We start from the raw sequence: 15,077 nt of genomic DNA on the forward strand, positions 1-15,077 counted from the left end.
CATTGCTATGGAAACCTTATCTATCACATCTAGTTTATATAACCTGCCGATCCATTACAGCATGTGAACCCCCCACCGCCACTCTGAAACAACAGAGCCCACCTCAGTGAGAAGTAGGTCTTTGTCAGCTGCACAATAAGGTAGCATCTCATGGAGAGGGCTGAAGATCTTCCCATCATATTCTGCTTGAAAGGAGCTGATCTTCCTGTCTCCTTCTCAACAAAGCTCTTTATCATGTTGGCCGCAGCTGCTCTTCTTCTTCTTCCTCTTCTTCCTCTTCTGAACATCTGGCTGATCTTGAGGTGGGGGCATCTCGGGACCAGTGTGGAGGGTTTTTTTTTTTTTTACCACTGCTAAAATTTATGATTGTTGTACAGGAGCGTTTTAATGGGGTATTACTGGATTTTATATTGTTATCTGCCATGAGCCACTTGTGGGAGTGGTGGGCTATAAATTTAAGAATGAATGAATCACATCACTTTAATAGCTAAGATGTTATATACTTTGACAGATGTGAGCATGGAGGACCTATAAGTAACCCTCATTGATGCTCCAGTTGGAGTCCTCTGCATGGGTGCTATACTCACCAAGGATGGTGATAACACCCTCAATGACTCCATGGACAAGAGGAACAAGTATGCTCTCACGAAAACCTACGAGGAAGCATCAGGGCTTCAGCAGCATTGCAGAGCAATATCCATCTGGACAGATGACATGCTACATTCACCAGCATTCAAATCTACACCTGCGCAGCAGTCAGTTCTCAAGATCAAGCATGCTGTGCAATTTGCGGCAGATGCATCACAGGATATGATCCAATTTTGTGCGAGAACACACGAGGCCAGCATCACCATCCACTGCAACATTTAACTCAAACATTGGAAGGTCAACCTGACATCAAAAAGCATACTGTCTAAAAAGCCCCACCCACTTTCTAAAAATACTTGGGATACCAGACAATGTTTTAGCAAAGACCATGTTGACCACAGTCAACATGGGGGATATTTACTACACGGGGAGGAAAGTGCCAGGTGTTGTACATGATCTCATGCAAGAAGAATTGTGTCTCCATCCACCCATTGCTGGATCCAGCCTGCCTTTGCACACCATGAAGGAAGTGGACAGTCATTCATGACTTGATCAAAGCCATCCCTTTTTAATTGGAGAATCTTTGCTGGGAGGTGGAACGCAGATGGTTTGTATGCAAAGAGTCCCAGTTCAGGCCTGGCAACTCCAGTTGAAAAGATCTCAGGAAGCAAAACTAGGAAAGCCTGCTGGCTAAGACCCTGGACAACCAGAACAGAACAGAACGGGCTCAATAGAACAATGATCAGTGTGGGAATGTGGGCCTGCCCCCTTTCCACATGCCTTAAGCATGCGTCTGCAGATCTTCACCTGTGGGACAAGTGGCATCTATGGCAGAAGTACAGCATTTAAGTGATAGTTGTCGGTGCTCAAATGAGAGGCAGAAACCAAAAGGGAAGGGGGAATGACATTGGCCAACGTCCCCAGTGCTCTGGTTCCTGTTAGAGCCCACTGGCTGCAGTGCCATTTGGGCTGCCAGAGGAATGAAGGCCAAGCGAGGTCACCTTTTGTGCTTCGATTCAGTTCTGCACCTTGGAGCTACCATCTCCTTCACCTGCTGCCAGCCTCCTCTTCACACACGTTTGCCACCAGCATTTCATGGTGGAAAGGGTTGATTTGCCCTGGATGCGTTTTATGTCCGGCTGGCGGGCTGTCGTTTTGCTTTTTGTGTCGGCCGTGCTACTCTTTGCCTGGGGAATCCTGTCACGTCAGTCCTGGTGCTTTGAGAACTGTCACTCTACTCAGGATGTTTCATCCCCCAACACTCACCGGGCCACTCCAGGCCCAGTCATTCCCCACGGACATACATTTGATCCATATAGAAGAGTTTACCCAGTTAATCAAAAAAGTTTGTTCCCTTTCACAAATGGCCTGCTAATCCATCCTCATGGGATACAACTGACTACCCACACCCCAGGCCTAGAACCTGGGAGTGACCTTGGATGCCTTGCTAACTATGGAGGCACAGGTCAGAAAAGCAGCCAGCCAGGCATTTTTCCACTTCTGCCTGGCGAGGCTACTAGCGCCCTACCTGTCCTCAGAACACCTAGCTACAGTCATCCATGCAATGGTCACCTCCAGACTAGATTTCTGTAACTTGCTCTACATGGTCCTGCCCTTGTCCCTGACCTGGAAATTGCAGCTGGGGCAAATGAAACTTCTAGGATCCTCACAGGAACACCTTGGAGGGTCCACCTCCAGCCTGTGCTGAAGCAGTTGCATTGGTTGCCAGTTGCCACCCGGATCCAATTCAAGGTCTTGGTTTTGACCTTTAAGGCTCTTCACAGTCTGGGACCCACATATCTGAGGGATCTCCTGTCACCCTATGCCCCCACAGTAAGTTTCAATTTGTTGGTCATTGATGGCCCCAGGGAATCTCGCCTGGCCTTGACCAGGGCCAGGGCCTTTTTGGTCCTGGTCCCTGGTCCTGGTGGAATGAGCTCCTGGAAGAGCTACGAGTCCTGTGGGAGCTTCTGACGTTTCGCAGGACCTGTAAGATAGAGCTCTTCCATCAGGTTTATGGTTGAGGCCAGTGCAGGAAGATCTAACAGGCTCCCCCCTTAGGATGTGTCTTTGTTGACGTATCCCCTTGCTACCCCAGAATCAGGTGTACCAGTATGGGGAGGCTGCGTGTTTTACCACCATGTGTTCTTAAGATTTGGAATGTTTTATTGGTATTTTAATGGAATTTTATTGTAGCAGGGTTTTATCCATCGTTACCTGCTATAAGCTGGTTACCGAGAGTGGTGGGATATAAATATAAATAAATAAATAAATGCAACATGAGGGCCTTAAGTCTAAAGGAGAACCTTGTAGATATGCTGCCTTAGCTGGCCACACCCAGGGGCAGGAGGTGCCTGGGCTGCAGAGCCTAGCCGGGGTCCACACCAGAGCAAAGTCAAAGTCCAGTCCAAGTCGTGAGGAATCAAAGCAAGCAGAGTTAAGGGCAAGGCAAAGATTAGTTGAGGAAAGCCAAGGTCAGACTCCAGATATATATTCAACAAAGCCAGCCCAATTACCAGGTGCGTAGTCAAAAGTCATTTGCCAGGAGTCAGGGAAGCCGATAGTTGTCACAGGAGTTCAGGGGTTTGCAGGGACAAGGAATCCAACCCGGCCAATTGGGTCTCTGCATGGAGAGCTGCTGCTGTCTCTCCTAAAAGCAGCCCAGCTAATTGGCTGCACCTGGGGGAGGAGCCGCTCATCCTCCTCTGGAGTTATCTCAGCTGGGCCCCATCTACTTTGACAGCGTGCCTGCAGTCTCTGGCTCCTTCGGTGTTCAGCAAACACCACCCGTCACTCAGGCGAGCTGCCAGGGCTGGAATGCATCTGCAGCTGCACCAAAGATGCCTCCTGGGAAGAGCCTGGCTGACTTGTGCTGCTTTCCCCTGCTGCACATTCAGAGGCCCCTCTCTGTTCTGCCAGAGCTGGCTCAGCTGCAGGCCCTGGTTGCTGTGGCAACTCCTGGGAGACGGGAGGTGGCAGCGGGGCATGACAGTAGACTTGTTGGACTCCATGAAAAACCACGCAGAGAATGGGAAGAACGAAGAGCAGAGAGAGGGAGCAGAGGAGGATTCCAAGTCCACAAGAGGCCCCCCCTTCAAGGAGGTAGCATCTTGACCCCCTGCACGCGATACAAGCTCCTCCCCCCAGCCACGCACTCACTCCAACACAGCTTCCCTTCAGTCACATGGTGAAGAGCCTTGTGCTGCGGGGGCACCAGTATTTTTAAAAATCTGCACAGCCAATCAGAAACAATGCTGAGCACAATCCCCACTGACCCCTCCTGCTTTCTGAAAGACTACTTGGGGGGGCTCCAAGGAAGGCATCAGCAGGCGCCAAGGCTCCAGTTGGTGGAACCAGCCTGCTTCTGCCCTGCAGGCACAGTCCCCCCCCCTGTTCTGGCTGGGTGCCAACTCCAGACAGGTGGCAAAGGGAACTCTGGGGTGACAGTTTTAGGATGCTTTGGGCTGATCCTGTGTTGAGCAGGGGGTTGGACTAGATGGCCTGTATGGCCCCTTCCAACTCTATGATTCTCTGATTCTGTGATTCTAGGTAGCCAGGACCCCTAGCTGCCCCTTCCACACCCGAGGCCTCGCCCCTGTGGTCTCCCACAGCCCCAGCTCCTGAGCACTCTGAGGGATGAGATCCTGCAAGGGTTCACCCCTTTGGCTCTTCCCTTTGCTCTTCTGCTCACATTTCTGAGGTGGGGGAACACTACGTGGATCACAGAACCATGGCCCACTTCCAATTTATAAAAGATTTATTAAGAGAACAGGTTTAAAAAGCAGATCTTTAGCCCAGCACAGAGATAAGCAAAAGAGACCAAAAGAAACGGGATGAAACGCAGTCCTTCTGTCCTCTGCTAAACATACCCTACCTGGTGTTAAGTACAGGGCAGGCCCCTTTGCTTAAAGAGCTTCCGAAGTCTCCTTGCCTTGCTCACATGTCCAAGATGGCTGCTCACCCCTTCTCCCAAGAGCAGGCTCCTCCCCTGATGATCAGCAGGTGAAGACCACCAACCCAAAGCCCCCAAGACCCTTCCTTCCTGTGCTCAGGACCAGTTACCCCCTCCTGTCCCCTCCCCTAGGAATCCTGGGAAGAAGCAGCTCTCCCTCCCCCCATTCCAGGTACCTGCTTCCTGGCCAGGTCAAGTAACATATGAAAGGGAAGGTGAACAGGGGCCCAGCAGCCCCTCCCCTCTCTCCCCAGCCCACAGGGAAAAACCACGCACCACAATAAGGCATCCTGATCTAGAGAATGTTTCTGAAATCTGGAGGATTCATTTTTTAAAATGAAAAGAACATTTGTATGTTATATGAGCCAGCTGTGCCGCACAGATAATTCCCACACAAGCACCCTGCGCAAGTGAGCAGAGCGGCGCCGGGAACATGTAGCTCCAAAGGCCATGGGAGCCTTCTTCTCCCCAGATTGTTCTGCTCCTCCAAGCTGTCCCTGCAGCTTCCGCGGGTGGGATCACAGGGTGTTGCATGGCTCGCATGAGCAGCAGGCCAATGGGCCAATACACTCTTTGTCCCAACAAGCCAGCAGCGATAATGTCAAACTTCTGCCAAGAACTAAATTGAATGATATAAAGAAGTAAAGCAGAGAAGAGATAAACACAACCCAGGGCTGCCGCTCGAAACATCAAGGGTCATGTTAGAGTTTCCTGGGGGGAAACTGAGGAATTGCCCAAGGTAATGTCTTTAGAAGGCATGTAAGGGAAACTACAGCACACTTTGTTTGTTTGTTCATTTATTTATATACCACCCTTCCCAAAGGCTCAGTCCAGGCCTGCACATGTTCGACAGCAGCCCTTTCTTTGTAGCTCATATCTCTGCCTTCAGTTTTGTGATATAATTGGGTTGCCAATAGTGTTGAGAAATACCTGGATATTTGAAGGTTGGAGACTGGAGAGGGACCTCAGCAAGGGACATTACCTTGGGATCCACCCTCCAAAGCAGCCATTTCTCCATGAAATTGATCCCTGTCATCTGGAGCAGGGGTAGTCAACCTGTGGTCCTCCAGATGTTCATGGACTACAATTCCCATGAGCCCCTGCCAGAAAATGCTGGCAGGGGTTCATGGGAATTGTAGTCCATGGACATCTGGAGGACCACAGGTTGACTACCCCTGATCTGGAGCTCAACTGTAATAGCCAGAAATCTCCAGGTGCCACCTGGTGAATGGAAACTCTAGCAGTATCCTCCATAGCAAGCTCAGCTTTTACTGAAAGTTGGCTAGTCAACTTTATCAGCAAGGAGTCCAATGCTGCAATCCAACTGTCTTTGAGACATGCAACGAACGCGTTCTTTTTCATGATGACCAAGGACTCTCTGCTTTCCTGCTATCTCCACTTCTGCAATGACAAACGCGAATGTACTACTAAAAGAGGCTGGAGGCATATTTTTCAGATTCACAAGACATTGTTATAAAAGCACTCACAGATACATTGACAATCAGTGTCTTGCAGCCCCATGTGAACCATATCTTCCAAAGAGAATTTAATATTTATTGTTCAGTAAATTAAGATAAGGCTCCATTAAGGATGTTCTGAAAGAATTCAATTAGCTTGCATTTAACGCTCCCGCCTTTCATCTGGAAATGACACATTATTTCAAGGAAATGCAGAAGAAAACACACCAATTGGGGTTGATGGACCATTCCTCATCTTTTGATCTGAGGCCAGCTATAATGTTGGCTCCACCACTAAGCAGCATTGAATGAAACAATGATTTTGTGAAATGAGCTGCATAACTATTTCCACCTTGGGTCGGGCATCATATTTCGGAAACTATATTTGTGAAATTGCATTAGACTTGCAATAAAATAAGAAAAATGCACTTTGTAAGTCAGCGATTGCATTTGTATTGATTTTTTTCCTTGGGATGAAAACAAGCCCAGAGGCAACGACAGCAGAGGAAACAATGGGTTGCATCTGATCTATGCTCCTGTGCCAGTTGGGTGGTTGAAACTAACTATATATACACAGTTGAATTCTGATTATGAGAATGTGTCCTGAATGTTCTGTAGAACTCTGACATACTCTACATTTCTTGTTACCATCCTGTTTACCAACCAAGACAAATCCCACAACTCCCTTGTGGTCAACCTAATCTCATCCCTGGTCCCATCCATCTGTCTTTCCTGGACCTGAATTTTGTCTTCAGAAAAGTTTCTGACTTTGTTATTTCTGCAAAGAGATGAAGAAAGAGATGTCATCCCCCCTCCCCCCCATCAAGTCACAGCTAACTTATGGCAACCCCATGATGGGATTTCAAGGCAAGAGATGTTCAGAGGTGGTTTGCCAATGTGAACCTTAGACTTCCTTGGTAGTCTCCCATCCAGGTACTAACTTGGGCTTGCCCTGCTTAGCTTCCAAAATCTCCTGAGATCAGGCTAGCCTGGGCCATTCAAGTGAGGACAAGAGATGTTCAGAGGTGATTTGCCATTGCCCGCCTTTGCACGGCAACCGGGACTTCTTTGGTGGTCACCCATCCCAGTCCTATCAACGGCTGTCCCTGGTTAGCTTCTGAGATCTGACAAGATTCAGCAAGTTACTTTTCTTTCTTGATTTAAAGAGACTCCTAGATAATTTTCAGAATTTACCTGCAATATGCCCCATGGTGATTCAGTATAAGTATCTTTGGAATGTGCTCGTGGCCATATTTGGGGAACTATTTACTGAATAAACTCAGATCAATCTAGAGTTGCCAGGATTTGAGAATAGGGCCTGACAGGGCAGGGTTTGTGGTAGGACCTAAGGTGGATATAAGGCCATGAAGACTGTCCTGCAAAGCAGCCATTTTCTCCAGGGGGACTGATCTCCTGGCCGGCAGCCCTTGATGAATGGCCGACATTCCATCAAATTCCTTCCTAGAGTGTCCTGGGCGAAGATGCTTCTCCCTTTTGCCTACAGTGAGAATGGATTCTTCCTGAGGGAGAAAAGGGATGTGTTTCCAACCCAGCCATTCAGCTCAAAAAAGAGCTTTGCTTGTAGAGTTCCTCATTAGAAGAAGAGTTGGTTCTTATATGCCACTTTTCTGTACCCGAAGGAGTCTCAAAGTGGCTTCCAATCGCCTTCCCTTTCCTCTCCCCACAACTCCCCTGTGAGGGAGGTGAGGCTGAGAGAGTTCGAAGAGAACATGCTCTGTGACGTGCAGAGTCATATTGGCCAGAAGTGCTGTATGCCCCTGGAGTGCCAACTGGCATCCAGAAGACACGATGCATAGCTCTGAGAAGGCTGGGGGGGGGACGAGAGGGGAGATGCAGAACTTTGCAGTGTGCCATGGGACACAACTGGCAGGCTCCTGACTCTGGAGCTGAGCTGAATGGCTGGGTTTCATGGTAAATGGAAATGGGGGGGGGGGGATATTTTTAGCTCCTTGAGCTTGGCATCTGGTAATTCTAAAATATAGGCAGAGTCAACAATATCCCAGCTCCTTCCTCAATTCTATTTTCCATCTTCCCTGCAAAATTTCCTTTGCACACCTGCTGCAGAAAGAAGCACATTTCAAGGACGGGAAAGACATCAGACGTCCTGTGATCCCGCTACTCATAGTTGCTGCTATCTCTTGCTCACTCTCCCTGTCAAACCCGTACAAATGGCTGCGATTGGAAGGCAAACAAAGGCACGTTTAGGCAGAATGCCTTACTCTGGCATCCCTTTCTGTGCCTCTTGTTCTACCCGCACGGGGTGCCTATCAGCTCCATCCAAAGTCAGACCATCCAAAGTCGCAGGTAGCCTACTTGGCAGATGGCTGAGCCAGGGCATCTTGGCAGCGAGGCATGGCACACGGATGCCAGGATCTTTCTTCTCAGCAGCAGCTACTCTTTTAAAGGGGGGAGGAGATGGTTCTGCATCCCATTCCTCTGCCGTGGACACCAGTTTTCTTTTTTTCTTCCCCTGAATTTGGATCCTTTCCTTGTGTCACCACTGGGAGGATCAGCAACCCTATCCGTTTAAGTGCTTGGATACACAGAACTCAAGCTTTTAAGCAATGGCGTAACACTAAGTTCTAGCGGGGAGAGTTTGGATTCAGGATAATTTATTTATGCTAGCGAGATGCCATGCCGTTAGCCATTTTGAAATATGGCCCAAGCAAGAGGGAAGACTGTAATTCCAGGCATGGGTAGAAGGAGCTACCATGGAAAGAAAGGGTTTCCCTGCATCTCCTTTTCGCCTCCCCATAGCAATATTTAGGGTGTTTCCGCACACAAGAAATGTAGCTGCACAGCCTCCGAAGGGAGGAGGCATATTCTGGCCCCTCCACATGATGTCACCTACCTCCAGAGGCTGGTCAGCAGCTGGCTTATGAATTCTTCCATTTTAACTCACAACTTCGGGAATCCCAAAAACTGAATTCACCACCCTAAAATGCATGATCCCCCGGCAAACAACCAGCCTGCAGCCAGCAGAACGGACGTATTGAGGGTGAAACATGCTATAGCCTGCTCAGCTTTGTCCCACACTCATTCCCGCCCTCCTCCTCCATATCCTGCCCAGCGAAGGAGGCAGATCCCCCCCCCCGCTGTCATTTAAAACAGCATTAAGTCTCTCTTTAGTTGTTTTTAACTAAGTGCATCCTTCCCTTACTCTTCAGTTCTCAGACCCCCAGCCCTTCTTCTCCTCTTCTTCTCCTCTCCCCCCTTAAGCCAGGTGCTGCCTGCACACTGCCCATCATCCAGGACTCCTTCTCTCCCTCCCCAGCACCTTGTAAGCCGGGCTCTATGCGGGCAGCATGGAGGGTATGCAGGCAGCATGCAGGCAGTGCCCAGCATCTTACAGGTTCCCACAGGGCCTGCTGCTCTTCTGGGAGATCATTCCATCAGTTTGGGGCCAGGGCCAGGCAAACTTCCTGGGGCCAGGGCCAGCAAGTTGATACCTGCAGAGTGTAAAGCCCTGCAGGAGGCATAGGACCACAGGTGGCCCCTCAGGTAACTGGGCTCCCATCTGCAAAGTGCCCTAGTGCAGGGGTAGTCAGCCTGTGGTCCTCCAGATGTCCATGGACTACAATTCCCATGAGCCCCTGCCAGCAAGCGCTGGCAGGGGCTCATGGGGATTGTAGTCCATGGACATCTGGAAGACCACAGGTTGACTACGCCTGCCCTAGTGTCTAAACCAAAGCCTTGAACCTGATCCGTCAGCAACCGGCAACCAATGCAGCTCCTTGCCTCAATAAACCTGCCTCCCATTTTAAAATTCTGTGATATGTAGATGTTGCTTCTAAGACCTGAGAGAGACTGAAATGGTGAATTGGGGCTGTGCAGACATGCCCTGGAAGCCAGGCAACAGGGAATGGATCCCAAATTCCACATGTATGGCTAGAAACAGGACATCTTTGATTCCTAAAATAAAATGTAGTATCTTTCGTTTCTACTCTCTTGAGCATGTCGTCCTCTTGAAAAAAAATTATCTCAAAGGTAGAAAAGATAACTTAGTTAAAAATGAATGAACGCAGAGGCAATATATATATAGGTTAATAAAAAGTGACAGTGTGACTTAGGCATAAAATATATATTTTTCAAAGAGCATTTTTTATCACAATGTAGCACTTCTGAACTTGCTTCGTTTCAGATGAATAGTATTAGGTCAAAAGAAATGGAGAAAAGAAACTTGAAAAGACCCTTGGACAAATTTTGCCCCTAGAAAGGCTTCCTAGTGGCAGCAACATCTGAAAATCCTAAAGATGCAGAGATGCCAGTTGCCAGGTACCAGCAGGCATTTCCCCACGTTCACCTCTGCCCCTTCTGCAGCTTTCATTTGGGCAACAGAAATAAAATGGGGCAGCATTGCATATGTTATGAGGTCACTTCCAGAGATGGCACAGCCATTCTGTGATGCTCTAGGGCCGATTCTGTACTTCTTCCCCCCCTCCCCCGTCGATCCTGGTGAATTCATATCAATTTGAACCCGAATATTTCTGCTTTGCCTCCCCCCATATTGAAACAGAAACCCTTCTGTACTTGAGCATGAGGCTGCTCATCTCTTTCCTTTCCTAAATGGGTGAGTAGGGGGGGGGGGGAGAGCAGGGAGAGCTGAGCTGAGCCAGCAGCAGCCTCTCACAGAATGAGGCAAATCTCTGCTGAGAGAGGTGTGGGATTCTGGAGCACAATCACTTTAAAACTTAAAAAAAAAATATTGGGAGGAAAATCCTGCAACTGGGAGCTAAGAAGTCTTTGAGCAGGAGAACGGCCAATCAGCACCCAGCCAATCTACCTCAGCAGGGAGGATGTTAATCTGGAAAAACACAGATCTACACTTTAATACTAGGAGTCCTCAAGGCGTCTTGATCAATTATACTGAGTTTTATCTCCACTCCTGCATATCATGGGGGAAAGGTAGGGTCACTGAGGCTCAATCATGCATGTTGCAGAGGGAAAATTTAAAGCACCAAAAAAAAACAAAAAAAAAAACCCGAATTCAGTGAAGATGGGGGGGGGGATTTATTCAGATTTTCAGATTTTCCTGCAAACCTGGGGAGTGCCCCAAGTTTGCTGAAAAATCTGTTTAGCCTCCACATGGCCCCAGTCTGCAGATTTAGATTATACGCAAATGGAGGCCACGGGAGCATAAGAGAATCATCCCCTTCTAGAATTTTCTACAACAGACCTTGTTTGGCTGTGATAGTGTCAAGGTTAAAAACCCTATATGCCAGATACTCTGTTAAGAGATTGTTCTCCTAAACTGAAGTTTCCAGTTCAAAACAATTTTAAATTTGATGTGTCTTGATAAAGCCATGCAGGGAAAGGTGTTGGGATTGATTAAGGCAGTGGTCGCCAACCTTTTTGAGGCTGGGGACCGGCAGAGCAACTGTCCGGCCGCGCATGCCGCGCATCCGTGGCCCGGCCGCGCATGCGCAATGCGCGGGTGCGGCCCTGATTCCCTCTCCCCCCCTCCCGCAGTAAGAAGCTTCCCGGGCTGCAAGCTTGCGGCCTGGGAAGTTTTTTACTGCGGGGGGGACGGGGAGAGGGAGCCGTGGCCCGGTGCCAAGGCATTCGCGGCCCGACACCGGGCCGCAGCCTGCGGGTTGGGGACCACTGGATTAAGGATTCTACTTACAACAGAATGAAGTGGAGACTGAAGACCCCCTGGGTGTCTGTTTACTCCATGGGGTTATCTTGTCGCACCACACTGGAGTCCCAGGGCCTTCTTGCCTGTTCCTTGTGGAGTGAGAACCCCCATCCCCCTCTTGCCCATCGGAAATGAGACACTAACATAATGAACATGGGACCGAGAGCTGATAAGCTGATTGCGAGTATTGAATGGCAATCTCTTTCATCAGGGAGGCTCCTTTATTGGCACGTAAAGGGCAGTGGGCTCATATCCAGCTTCTCTGCTCAGAAAATCACCAGTGAAGGCCACAGCCAGCAGGTAGTTCTGCCCAGGTAGACTGAGGCCCTGCAAGTGCAATCCTAGGAGAGCAGAGGCCTCTCTTGATGGGAGAGGTGGAAAGGAGGCCCCAACCTTCTTGAGCCTGCAACCACTGGGGGATTCTGACCCAGGAGTGGAGGTGCAGCTACCCAACTGCTGTCAGAGAAGATGAAGCCAAGCAGGAAACCGCTAGGTCAAGACAGGGAGAAGAAGACTTGGGTTTTATACCCTGCTTTTCACTGTCTGGGTGCATCACAAAGCAGCTTCCATTCGCCTTCCCTTTCCTCTCCCCACAACAGACACCCTGTGAGGTGTGTGAGGCTGAGAGAGCCCTGATGTTACTGAAGAAGAGTTGGTTCTTATATGCCGCTATTCTCTACACGAAGGAGGCTCAAAGGGGCTTCCAATCGCCTTCCCTTTCCTCTCCCCACAACAGACACCCTGTGGGGTGGGTGAGGCTGAGAGAGCCCTGATATTACTGAAGAAGAAGAGTTGGTTCTTATATGCCGCTTTTCTCTACCCGAAGGAGTCTCAAAGCGGTTTCCATTCGCCTTCCCTTCCTCTCCCCACAACAGACACCCTGTGAGGGAGGGGAGGCTGAGAGAGCCCTGATATTACTGAAGAAGAAGAGTTGGTTCTTATATGCCGCTTTTCTCTAACCGAAGGAGTCTCAAAGCGGCTTACACTCACCTTCCCTTTCCTCTCCCACAACAGACACCCTGTGAGGGAGATGAGCTTGAGAGAACCCTGATATCACTACTCGGTCAGAACAGCTTTATCAGTGCTGTGGCGAGCCCAAGGTCACCCAGCTGGCTGCATGTGGGGGAGCAGGGAATTCAACCCAGCTCACCAGATTAGAAGTCCGCACTCCTAACCAGTGAGGAAGACCCCAAGAGGAGTTGAAACATGTTTGCTTTATGATGCCCTTTATCCATGCGTCAACATGCTCTGAATTTGTGCAATAGTGCCAGACTAATGTTGATGTGTTTAAATTTTTTAACGCGCACACGAATGGAATAAATATTTGTATTTTAACATTTAGTATATTCTTCTGCGGCACAACCTCTAAGGCAGGGGTAGTCAACCTGTGGTCCTCCTGATATTCATGGCCTACAATTCCCATGAGCCCTGCCAGCAAATGCTGGCAGGGGCTCATGGGAATTGTAGGCCATGAACATCTGGAGGACCACAGGTTGACTACCCCTGTTCTAAGGTTCCTAACTAGTATATACCAGCTGAGTTATTTTGTTCCCTCTTTTGTTGTTCACTGTACCGATTCGGACCCTGATTCCATCTCCCAGATCTCAGGCACAGGTCTTTCCCATCTTCCGTGATGTGATCTTTTTAACCAGAGAAGCTGGGGTTTGAACCAGGGGGCCTTCTAGGTGCCAAGTAGATGGCTCTGCCACTGAGCCCCGGCCCCTCCCAAATCTTCTTGAATTAGCTGGAAATGGAACCAGGGCCAACTGCTTGGAAGGCAGCTACAATAACCACTCCATCGCCAACACCTGACAAGGTCAGGAGGGGTCTTTCACACCTGGAGTTCTGCAGAATGCATAAAATCAAATTGTGCAGGAGGGAATTTTTATAAAGGGCATAATGTTGTGGTTGCCTGAGGAATTTAAGGCAGTCTTCGTTGTATATATGATGCTGTGTTTATTGTATGGTTCTCGAATGCTGTAATCCAGCTTTATTATGTTGTTCATTGCATGCAATATAATGTTTCATTGCCTTGAACTCCAGTCCTATCCTTCTGTCTTTACTGTGTTTTTAAGACGACACCTTCTAATTTTGCTGTTTATACATATTAAAACTATTCTTGATGACCTTGCCTTGCGTCTCAACAAGAAAAATGGACTGTAAAACAAATAAATATCGGTGTTGGTTTCAGCACCCTCTTATGCAGCAGCTGAACATACTTCCTGGCTTTTTTTGTGTCAAACAGGAAGGACAAAGCCATTAAACAACCACAGCACGGGGCACCAAAACTAGGAATGTGACAGAGATCAGTTTCCCTGGATAAAACGGTGGCCTTGCAGGGTGGACCGCCTAGCATTATACGACACTGAAGTCCTTTCCCACCCCAAATCCCACTCACTCCCAGCTTCACCCTCAAATTCTACAGGTATTTCCCAACCCAAAGCTCGCAACCCCATGTAGGTTTTGTGTTGACGTCGGCTATTTCCTGTTCTGGAATTCTGCCTGCAAGGAATAAGGATATCTATACACAATGACAGACAGACAGGGCAGATTGGAGACACAGAGGCAGAGACACAGGGCCAGTTCCAGGTTTTTTTTTGGGGGGGGGGGGTCAGGTGTCCCCCTCCCTTCCTTGGCTCACCAACAGCCACAAAGGGCCCTCCTTCCCTTCTCTGCTCATAAGAGTTCCCAATGGCCATGATCACAGCAGCCTCCGGATCTTTCCCCAGAGGTCCTGGGCGGTGCATGATTCCCACTATCCCCCCCCCACACACACACACAATAATCTCACCACCAGCAGGGGAGACTACACCAGTATCTCAGCATTGTTCCTGCAAAGTGGCACATGAAAAGCCTCTCTGGGAAGGTCCCTCAAGTTAAGGAAAACTTGACAATCTCCCGGAGGGGGACCCGGTTCACCTCACCCCCATATGGCACGTGGCCAGGGGGCACGTGGAAGGCTGGAAAGCTGCCAGAGTCTTATCCATAACCACCAAGGATGTGGTCCAGAGTAGGACCTTGAGTCCTTGTTGCCTGTTCATACATTGCTATTCTTTAACTCATTTAACACGTATTTTTACAAAAGCCTGATTCTTGTGCACAGTTGCCCTGGGAAGCCATGCGACCCAGCCTGGGACTCCTTGACGGCATCTTTGAGGGAGGGGATGCAACGTGAAATCTGTCGATCTATAAATGCTCTGTTTGTTATAGTTAGCAATGATGTTCCTCTTGACTTCTGTGGGGGTCACAAGAGTGACGCTTTGCTCAGTTTAAAACTCCTCTTTTTTTTTACACAGAACGGTGATTTACAGAAGCTAAAAAAAGAATAGAGAAATAGAAGCTGGTTTAAAGAGAAAAATTCAGACCTGCTGCGCTGGAAAAAGAGTGCTTCATTCGTAACGCTCAGTGATCAGAGATAATA

The sequence above is a fragment of the Paroedura picta genome, chromosome 6 (genome assembly GCF_049243985.1).
Source record: "Paroedura picta isolate Pp20150507F chromosome 6, Ppicta_v3.0, whole genome shotgun sequence".
NCBI classification, from domain to species: domain Eukaryota; kingdom Metazoa; phylum Chordata; class Lepidosauria; order Squamata; family Gekkonidae; genus Paroedura; species Paroedura picta.